Source organism: Mesoplodon mirus (genome assembly GCF_964341445.2).
Source record: "Mesoplodon mirus genome assembly, chromosome: 6".
NCBI lineage: Eukaryota > Metazoa > Chordata > Mammalia > Artiodactyla > Ziphiidae > Mesoplodon > Mesoplodon mirus.
Genome location: NC_138982.1, coordinates 111,039,128 through 111,049,906, shown reverse-complemented (window position 1 = coordinate 111,049,906; position 10,779 = coordinate 111,039,128). Strand labels below are relative to the sequence as shown.

The 10,779-nt window shown below is 32.7% G+C and overlaps 1 pseudogene across 1 annotated transcript; it reads right to left on the bottom strand.

The window, feature by feature from the left end:
- Positions 1–6,989: 6,989 nt before the first annotated feature.
- Positions 6,990–7,992, bottom strand: LOC309806008 (small ribosomal subunit protein eS6-like; annotated as a pseudogene). The gene has a single exon. The product of its transcript is annotated as a small ribosomal subunit protein eS6-like (transcript).
- Positions 7,993–10,779: the final 2,787 nt, after the last annotated feature.

Here is a 10,779-nt window from a genome sequence, read left to right as displayed (position 1 = left end):
ATGTTTACCTCAAACTATCATAAATATGTACTTACTCTGCTATGGAAAATGTACTTACTGAGTAAAAATATTCTTTGAGCTTGTTCTTAGATGATTCATTGTATGATTACAACTTGATAAATCTAAAAAAAAAAAAAAAAAGAAAGATGATTTGAGTAAAAAGCTTACCTAAAATACAGAATGACATTCCTTTTAAGTAGTACATTTTAGGCAGAATTTTTGCACAGGCTCAGCGGCCATGGCTCACGGGCCTAGCTGCTCCGCGGCATGTGGGAGCTTCCCAGACCGGGGCATGAACCCTTGTCCCCTGCATCGGCAGGTGGACTCTCAACCACTGCACCACCAGGGAAGGCCTAGGCAGAAGTACTGATTATCTTTAATAGCACGAATTTGTTAAAATGTAATATATATGACTTTTTTTCTTTTTATTCAAAAAGCTAGAATTAAAAAGGTGACAAGGTGGGAATGATGAACAAATTACAGATAAAAAGAAAGTTAAGGGACACATAAACAATCATAGTAGGTGTATATATACCAATAATAATAGGTGAGACCCATTTGTAATCAAATTTGAATGAATTAACTTAAACGCATTTTCAGATAAGCAGAGAAATTTGAACAGAAACCAGATATTGGATATTATTAGAGAATTGGTTATAGTTAAAGATCTGTATGTGTTCATGTTACATAGTGGGACTTTACTGAAAAAAATGGTATGGTGTCTGTGATTACTTTTAAATAATATGTAGGTGGGCCCTGGCAAGCATATACACAAAATAGTACTTTAAAAGAGGTAGTGTTGAAGTTTCATGATGGGTTCAAAGAAATTCATGATGCTATTCTCCCTATATTTATGTATGCTTAGAACACTTTCATATTTTTAAAAGTAATATCTGATCATCATAAGAAAGTTGTAAACTGTATAAAGAAAAAAAGCACTCATAAGCAATTACTTGAAGCTTCTGTATTCATTTACAGTGTTTATTGCAGTTGTTTTTCTACATTTTTACTATTATTGATGCTCAGATTAATATCGCACCAGTACAGATTTTCCCTCTTTTGCACTATGAATGATAATATAGGAAAGTATACAAAATATAAATTTATTTTCTTCATGGACTTTTTTTTCCTTTCTGGAGATTCTATTTAAGAGGCATTTTATACAGACAGTTTGTCTTTATGTTGTCTTTCTTGGGTTTTATCAATAATTGTGTTTATCAGTTGCAAAATGATATGTATGCATTTCAATAACATATAAATACATACAAATTTCAGGCTGTATAAATCATTTAACAAACTTTCTATGATTGCTCCTAAATCTACTTCACACAAACAAATTTGGGTGCTAGGTGTATAGTCAGTGACACTGGATCAATATTGTAAAATCTCATGGGGTAAAAAAGGTTTATTATATTATACACATACTCAAAAATTTTAGACCTTGAATTTCTAGAGGGTGATTGTCAATGTCTACAACAGCTGCCTGAAACATTAATGTTGGTCATTTCAGTTGCTCTTCAAGGGGTTCTGAATAGCATTTTTGCTTAAATATCTACTTCTTCCACCTTAAACATAATCCCTGCCATTAATAACTCCTCATAATTAAGGCTACAGGCACCTATCAATTGTTTTTCCTTTTGAAGTTAAGGTAGATACTGCAAAATAAAATAAACATTTTATAGATTAAGTTTATAGAGTCATTAGAAAACTTTTCTAACCAAAATCCAAGAGAGTTACCATTAATCACATTTAAATTCTGCATGTATTGCAGAAGAAAATGCTTCAGTGAACTTTGGTAAGCCAATGACACACTCAGTAAGACTTTTCTAACATTTACTGAGGTCTACTATGGGACTCAAATTTCTTAAGTGTTTTTGAAATTGAAATGTAAACTAATGGCTGATATTCTTAATATTCCTAATATGTTAAACAAGTATTATGAGCAAGTTTAAATACATATATGGTTATATATTTATCTTAATGTTCATTAAGAATAAAGACAATAAAGCTTAATGGGAAATATTAAAATAGGTGTGAAATATAATACTAATTGAGAATAAGTCACAAATTTGTATAGAGGGAGCATAAAGAGAGAAAACACATACTTACACAATTCAGAAAAGCACTTTCAAAAGAGAGGAGATAAATTTGCCTAGGTCACTTATTTTCAAAGCTAATCAACTACACAGTTGGAAAAGTGGCCCACATAATATTTCTAATTCTCTTGGGGAAGAAAAGTAAAATCTTGATGTTCTCATCCCCATTGTAATGATCTACCTGTGGGACAAAATACTGTCTATAAATAATTTTAGTAATTTATCAAGTTCACTGAAAATGGTGATATATGGATGGTGAATTTAACATGATATTAAAGAAGTATAACAAATTATTTCTAGAAAAGATAGAAAAACAGGAAAGTTTATCTTCTGTGAGGCTGGAGAAAAAAATATTATATTTCTTCACAGTTAGGGCTTTCTGAGTTAATTTTACTAAAACTAAATTTTATTTACTAAAATAAAAGCCTAAAATTTAAATTATGACTAATTAGCCCGTGAGATAAATATCCCTGGAGTTTTATGTTTACATATCAAGAGTAAATAAATCACCCCTTCTGTGAGTATACCCCCAGATTAAAAATCTGCAGATACTAGTATCATCTTTCCCCTGAAAAATTTTACTTACATCCCAAAAGACTAGGGTAAGAACACAAGATCTTTCCCATTATATTTCTGAGGAGACTCGGAGTGGGAAGGGAGACTCTTTCCTATATAAATATCCACATTCACTTTTTTTGGATTTCTCCTTTACATTAAACTACATTATATATAAAATGACATCTTCCAGTTCTCCTTATTTTACCCCAGGGAGAAATATTGGGGCAAAGACAAAAGCACATTTGTTATTTGCTATATATAAATAGTATTTGCTTTGCCTCTCTCCATGCACCTTGTGTTGGAATTCATGACAATATTAATACATATAGATATTAAAAATTGAACATCCATATTGTGGAAATTTACAGGAAACTGGCAAAACAAATACAGTCCTTTTAAATAGAGTCATTCAATACTACATAGAAATTCAATAATTCAATAATATTTTAAGTATCCAGGAAGAGAAAAAAATTAAAACCTTTAGTTTTACATAATTTAGATTTCACAGAATGTTATTTCATGGATGCTTCCTCCAGCTTAAACCAGTGTAACATCTTACATAACTATAGCACAATGTCTAAACCAGGGAATAGACATTGATACAAACCATAGACATTATGCAGATTTCATCAGTTATACCTGCACACGTCTGTACATATAACTTTGCACATAGTTTTGAGTGTGTGTAGCTCTATGTAATCTTATCACAGTTGGGACTTCACTTGATGGAGGCTTCACCACTAAAATCAAATTACTATTGCACCTTGATCACAAGACTCCAACATGTTACCCTTATAGTGCCATATCCTACCCTTCACCATCTCAAAACCCTAATGATCATTAGTCTGTTTTTCATCTTTATAATGATGTTATATATATTCACATACATTACATATATACTCACGAATGTTATATAAGTGCAATCATGCAGTATGTATTCTTTTAGATAAGTTTTTTTTTCCCCATTCAGCATGATTTGAGATTCACACAATTTGTGTGTATCAATAGTTTGTTACCTTGTATTGCTGATTAGTATCCCGTGATATGGATGTACCACAGATTGCTTAACAGTTCAGCATTGAAGGACATTTGGATAGTTTCCAGTTTCTGGCTATAATTAATAAAACTTTTATGAATATTCATTAATAAATGTTAAAAAATGAAAATAACTTTTAATTTCTCTAGGATATTTTCTCAAGAATGTAATTGCTGCGACATATGGTAAGTCCATTTTTATTTTTTAAAAGAATTTGCCAAACTATTTTGCCGAGTGGCTCTACACTTCTACATTTCCACCAACAATGTGTCAGTGATCCAGTTCCTCTGCATCCTCACCAGCATTTGGTGGGATCATTAATTTTATATTTAGTCATTCTGATAGGTGTATAGTGATATCTCATGGTATTTTAAATTTGCATTTCTAGATGTTGACGTTTTTCTCATTTGTTTATTTCTCATCTATTTATCCTCTGTAGTAAGATTTCTGTTTATGCACCTTAACGATTTTCTAATTATATTGCTGTTGAGGTTTCAGGGTACTTTTTGTTTTGCTATTAGTTTTGGCAAATGTTTTCTTCCAGTCTATAATTTGCCTTTTCATCCTCTTCACACAATCTTTCACAGAGCAAATTTTTTAATTTGATGAGGTCAAATTTATCAATTTTTTTAATGTATTGTATTTTTGGTGTCAAGTCTAAGAATTATTTTCCTAGTACTAGTTCACAAATATTTTCTATTTTTTTCCTATAAGTTTTATAGTTTTGTGTTATACATCTAAATTCATGATCCATTTGAGTTAAGTTTTGTATATAGGGTAAGGTTTAGTTAAGTTTCATCTGTTTGTCTATGAATGCCCTATTTATCCAGCATCATTTGTTGAAAAAAATAACCCTCCTCAATTGAATTGTTTTTGCTCCTTTGTCAAAAATTAAATGGGCATATTTATGTGGATATATTTCTGTGTTCTTAAGCTATTTTTTATGAAGATATCTCTATGGCATTATATCACTCAGAAAAAAAAAAAGAAATAAAGGCAGGTAATCAACTTGCATTTAAGCTAAGAAAGGAGGACAAACCAGCCTCTCAAAGACTATACTTCCTGTCCTGATTCTATTATTTAGAATTGTTCGATAATTGGGAAATATCACATCAGTACAGTATGACTGAATCAATTAGAATTCATTGTTAATCAAGGGAATAATATCCATATGCATGATCTCAATTTCTGTCTATAAGATGATGGTCTTCAAGACCTGCCACATCTCTGTATGGAGCCAAAATATATATTTCGAATTTTCCCTATTCTTCAATTGAATGTCCATAAATCTCAATATCTTTAAGTTTAAATCTGAATTTATGGGGGTTCCCTGATGGTCTAGTGGTTAAAGACTCTGTGATTCCAATGCAGGGGTTGTGGGTTCAATCCCTGGTGGAGAAACTAAGATCCCACATGCTGTGTGGTGTGGCCAAATAAAAATAAAAATTGAAAAAATCTGAATTTATGATTTCCTCAAGATAAGAATGAGACACGTTCTTTTCACTGCTTTCACAATTTTAGTTAATAGCAGTTTTATTTATTCAGGCACCTAAACACATGGTCAAATGTGACTATTTTTTTCCTGATTTTAAGATCCAGCAGATTACCATATTCTGTCAGCTAAGGATCCCAAATATCACATAAATCATGTATGCTATCACCATTTTCTAATGCTACTGCATTAATTTGTGTTTTTAATATTTCTTCCTTGGATGTCTATAGTAATATCACCTTGGCATTCTAAAACAATGACCATGTCACTATTTCTTAATTCTGATTTCCTCAGTGCTTTTGGTCACATTGCCAGAAAATAAAATCCATAACTAAGATATTTAGCTTCTCTTTCATCATCTGTAAAATGACAGTTAATTTACCAATGTTTTAATGCCATTCAAAATATAAAATAAAAAACAATTGACACAAGCTACTTAGATGAGTGACTGGCATGTAACTGCTCAAGAAATGGTAACTATTTTCATTATCATTAGTAAATTATACAAAACGTTTGATATTTGAAACCTTGACTACATTTTCAAACTAATATTACTCAAACTTCCATGAGTAGTTTAAACTCACCCTAATGTATCCCAGTAGCCCTGTTAATGACTGAACTACAACCCATTCTTTGGGATTCTGATCAAACATCATCTGCTTGGTAAACCATTGCCTGTTCTCTCTGGACAGTTAGGCATTTTCTCTTCCTTCTCTAAAGTAATATATAATGTGTATATTAAATTGTTATATATTTTTTTCAATATTTTTACAATTTATTTCCTTCCCTAAGCTGAGTTTCTAAAGATCTGGTACCTGAGCTATTATTTTCTGTGCTTAAATGTCTAGTTAAATTAATGGAAACTTTAGTTATTAAATATAATTAAATAAGAAACATGAGATTAAAATATGTATTAAAACACTTTGTTGAAAATTAGAAATAATGACACTTCCAAAATGAGTTAAAATAGTATTTTTTCATAATTTTCTAATATTACCCTCACACTTTCTCAACACATTCCCCTTAGACTAGAATAAGCAAAATTGTGGTTTCAATTTCCCTTGTTTATATACTTACATGCATGACTATATCCTAATAAAGCTCTCTTTTATAGCTTTATTTTCTAAGGAAAAATACTCTAAATATAATCTTCAACTTGTTTTTCTTTTCTTTTGTTAAATCATGGATATACCTACAAATCTGTAGCTAGAGTGATCAGTGATCCAACAATATCTTCTTTTTTAAAAAGAATTGTTTATTTATTTTTTTATTAAAGAATAGCTGATTTACAATATTATATTAGTTTCTAGTGTACAATAGACTGATGTGATATTTTTATAGATTATACTTCATTTAGAGTTATTACAAAACTGGCTATATTTACCTATGCCGTATAATATATCCTACTTGCTTATCTATTTTGTACATAGTAGTTTGTACCTCTTAATTCCATACCCTTATCTTGTCCCTCCCCCTTTCTCCCTCCCCAGTGATAACCACTAGTTTATTCTCTGTGTCTGTGAGTCTGCTTCTGTTTTGTTACATACATTCACTTGTTTCATTTTTTAGATATCATATATAAGTGATAACATAGAGAATTTGTCTTTATCTGATATTTCATTAAGCATAATACTCTCTAGGTCTATCCAAGTTTTTGCAAATGAGAGAATCTCATTCTTTTTTATGGCTGAGTAATATCCCATTATATATAGATATAGATATAGACACACACATACACACACACACCACATCTTCTTTATCTACTCATCTGTTGATGGACATTAGGATGCTTCCATATCTTGGCCATTGTAAATAATGCTGTGAACATTGGGATCCATATATATTTTCAAAACAGTGTTTTCATTTTTTTTCCAGATATATACCCAGGAGTAGAATTGCTAGATCTTATGGTAGTGCTATTTTTATTTTATTTATTTATTTATTGTTTTTTTTATTTCTGATCTTATTATTTGTTACTTTAGCACATCTCATTTTTGACTAGACTCAGACTTAAAGGTAGAAGCTCTCAGAGAGGACAGCCTCGACTCTTGGCAGTCTGTTCCTGGCATTTTTCTTTGGCCTCCTTCATTCCCTTGTTCAAAAGTTTAGTATATTCTGCAGGCTTTTCCTTATTTTTCTTAGTACACTGTTCCTTCAGAGCAATATGCCAACGTTTGTGTTGCAGAACACGTGGAGTAACAAGATGCTGAATCCTGGGTACTTTGGTCCTAGGTTTCTTACCTTCTTTGTTTATGGGCTTTCTCACAACATACTGGCAGACATCGTCTTCTTTAGAGAGATTGAAAAGCTTGCAGATTCTGCTAGCCCTTTTGGGCCCCTGATGACGAGGCACAGTAGTATCAGTGAGTCCAGGAATATCCTTCTCCCCTTTTTTTATGGTGACCCAGTTGAATACTGAGATTGGCATCCACAATGAAACCCTGTACAGATTTGCACGTTCTTTCTTCAGTCCTCCTTGGTCTGTAACAGGAATGCCCATTACTCAGTAGCAGGAGGACTTGGCCATGGATCAAGACACCTGCTTCCTGGTGAAACCTTTTTTTGTCATTCTCAACACTGTTTCAAACCACATAACCCTTCCATTCTTCACCCAGAACATCAGTAGCAACTCCTGTGGCCATACCATTCTCATAAAAGGTATGAAGTTTTCATTCATCATCCACTTCAATGAGTTTCTGACAGCCAGTGGCTGGGAAAGAGATATTCACCTTCGTCCTGAAGCAGCTGATGGCCTCCAAGTCACCACGAAGAAGAGTGGTAGTACTATTTTTAGTTTGAGGAATCTCCATACTGTTTTCCATAGCAGCGGCACCAATTTACATTCCCACCAACAATGTACAAGTGTTCCCTTTTCTCTACATCCTAGCCAACATTTATTTGTAGATTTTTGATGATAGCCATTCTGATAAGTGTGAGGTGATATCTCACTGTGGTTTTGATGTTCATTTCTCTGATAATTAATGATGTTAAACATCTTTTCATGTGCCTGTTGGCCATCTGTATGTCTTCTTTGGAAAAATATCTATTCAGGTCTTCTGACCATTTTTAATTGTTATATACACACACACACACACACACACACACACACACACACACACACATACAGTTCTATGAGCTGTTTATATATTTTGGATATTGACCCCTTATCAATAATATCAGTTGCAAATATTTTCTCCTATTCAGAAGGTTTTATTTTCATTTTGTCAATGGTTTCTTTTGCTGTGTAAAAGCTTTTAAGTTTAATTAGGTCCCATTTATTTATTTTTGCTGTTATTTCTTTTGATTTAAAAAAAACATTGTTATGATTTATATTAATGAGTGTTCTGCCTATGTTCTCTTTTAGGAGTTTATGGTTTCAGGTCTTACAGTTAAGTCTTTAATCCATTCTGAGCTTATTTTTTTATATGGTGTGAGGAAATGGCTTAATTCATTTACATGTATCTATCTGTTCAGTTTATCCAGTACTACTTATTGAAGAGACTGTCTTTTCTTCATTATATATTCTTTTCTTTTCTTTATTTATTTTTGTCTGCATTGGGTCTTCGTTGTTGTGCACAGGCTTTCTCTAGTTGTGGCAAGTGGGGGTTACTTTTTGTTACAGTGCACGGGCTTCTCATTATGGTGGCTTCTCTTGCCATGGAACATGGGCTCTAGGCACGTGGGCTTCAGTAGTTGTAACACATGGGCTCAGTAGTTGTGGTACACAGGTTTAGTTGCCCTGTAGCATGTGGGATCTTCCTAGACCAGGTCTCAAACCCGTGTCCCCTGCATTGGCAGGTGGATTCTTAACCACTGCACCAGGGAAGTCCCTCTCCATTGTATATTCTTGCCTCCTTTGTAGTAAATTAACTGACCATAGGTGCATGGGTTTATTTCTGGACTCTCTATTCAGTTCCCTCCATCTATGAGTCTGTTTTTGTGCCAGTACTATATTGTTTTGATTACTATAGCTTTGTAGTATAGTCTTAAGTTAGGGAACTTGATACCTCCAGCTTTGTTCTTCTTTTTTCAAGATTGCTTTGGCAATTCTGGGTCTTTTGTGGTTCCATATCAATTTAAGATTATTTGCTCTAGTTCTGTGAAAAATGTCATGGATATATCGATAGGAATTTTGTTAAATCTGTAGATTGCTTTGGGTAGTATACACAGTTTAACAATATTAACAATTTTCTTAATTTATTTATCACCTAAGCACACACACACACACACATAGAAGTTTCACATATATGACATCATAGATATATCTAGGAGGTTTCTGAGAAGTTTCTTTTATTTTTTTTCCTTTCCTTTTCTTATTCTCCAAAAATATTATCCTAAACCACACATACACTCAATAATAGACATAAGGCTATGTTTCATATTTATATATCATCATATACATATAGAAAATTATAAAATATACACATTTGTAACCACATGCTATCAGAAATGTGTTATTGTAGAAATTAAACTTTTTGGCACTCAATCATTATGTAAATACTTTAAAGTCATTTGACATAATTTTAATTGCTTCTTCTGAATGTTTTTATAAAGTATGTGAAATCAGTTATGCCAAAATTTGTCTCAATTCACATTGTTGCCTTCTTTTCCATTACAGGGTTCCAGCACATATGTATATCCATTAATGTTTCTATTTCATTTTTTTTTAAATCAAAGGAGCAGGTTTGATGAATAAAAGAGCAAATTTTGATATTGTGGTACAATTTTCATTTGCCTTAACAATGAATAAAAGCACCCTACATATACCTGTGAAAGTCTAATGGTGGTGCAACAATTTAGCAACTTTACTAAATTTTAATTTCTCTACTTTGCAAATAGAGCAACCGCTTGGTAGGTAACACCCATTGTTGTTGGTTTGCATTCTTGCCTTAAAGCACCAGCTGGACTTTTAACTACTCTATTAGCCTTTGCTGGAAGGCTGGGGAGCAGGGAGAGAGAGATAGAAAGACAGACAGAGACAGAGAGGGAGGGAGGGAGTTTAAGAAACTGGTTTATGCTGTTGTGGAGTTCGGAAAGTCCAGAATCTGCAGTGTAGGCTAGCAGGCTGGGGACCTAGGGAAGAGTTGATGCAACAGCCTGAGTTGGAAGGAAGTATGCTAGCAGAATTCTCTTTTCTTCAGAGGAGGTCAGTCTTTTTCTATTAAGTACTTCAACTAATTAATGAGGTCCATTCACATTATGAAGTATAATCTGTTCTACCCAGCATCCACAGATTTAAATCTTAATCTCATCTAAACAATACTTCACAGAAATATCTGGAATAATATTTGACCAACTATTTGAGTACAGTGGAGAGCCAGGTTGACAATGAAGTTTAACCACAACTATGTATATGATTTCATCTTCCTACACACAAGGAAACTGAGACCTAGTACTGTCAAAATGCTGTGTTAAATCAAAAACAGACATTTTACATTTAATTAATTTTGTAGCTGAAACCACTAGTTTTCCCCCATAGTATTTTCTTCACTTCTTTCTTAGAAACAGAATCCTTGAATTATTTGGATACATGGCCATTTTGAATAAACACTGTATTTCCAAGACTTACTTGGAAATAGTTGTAGTCATGTGACTAA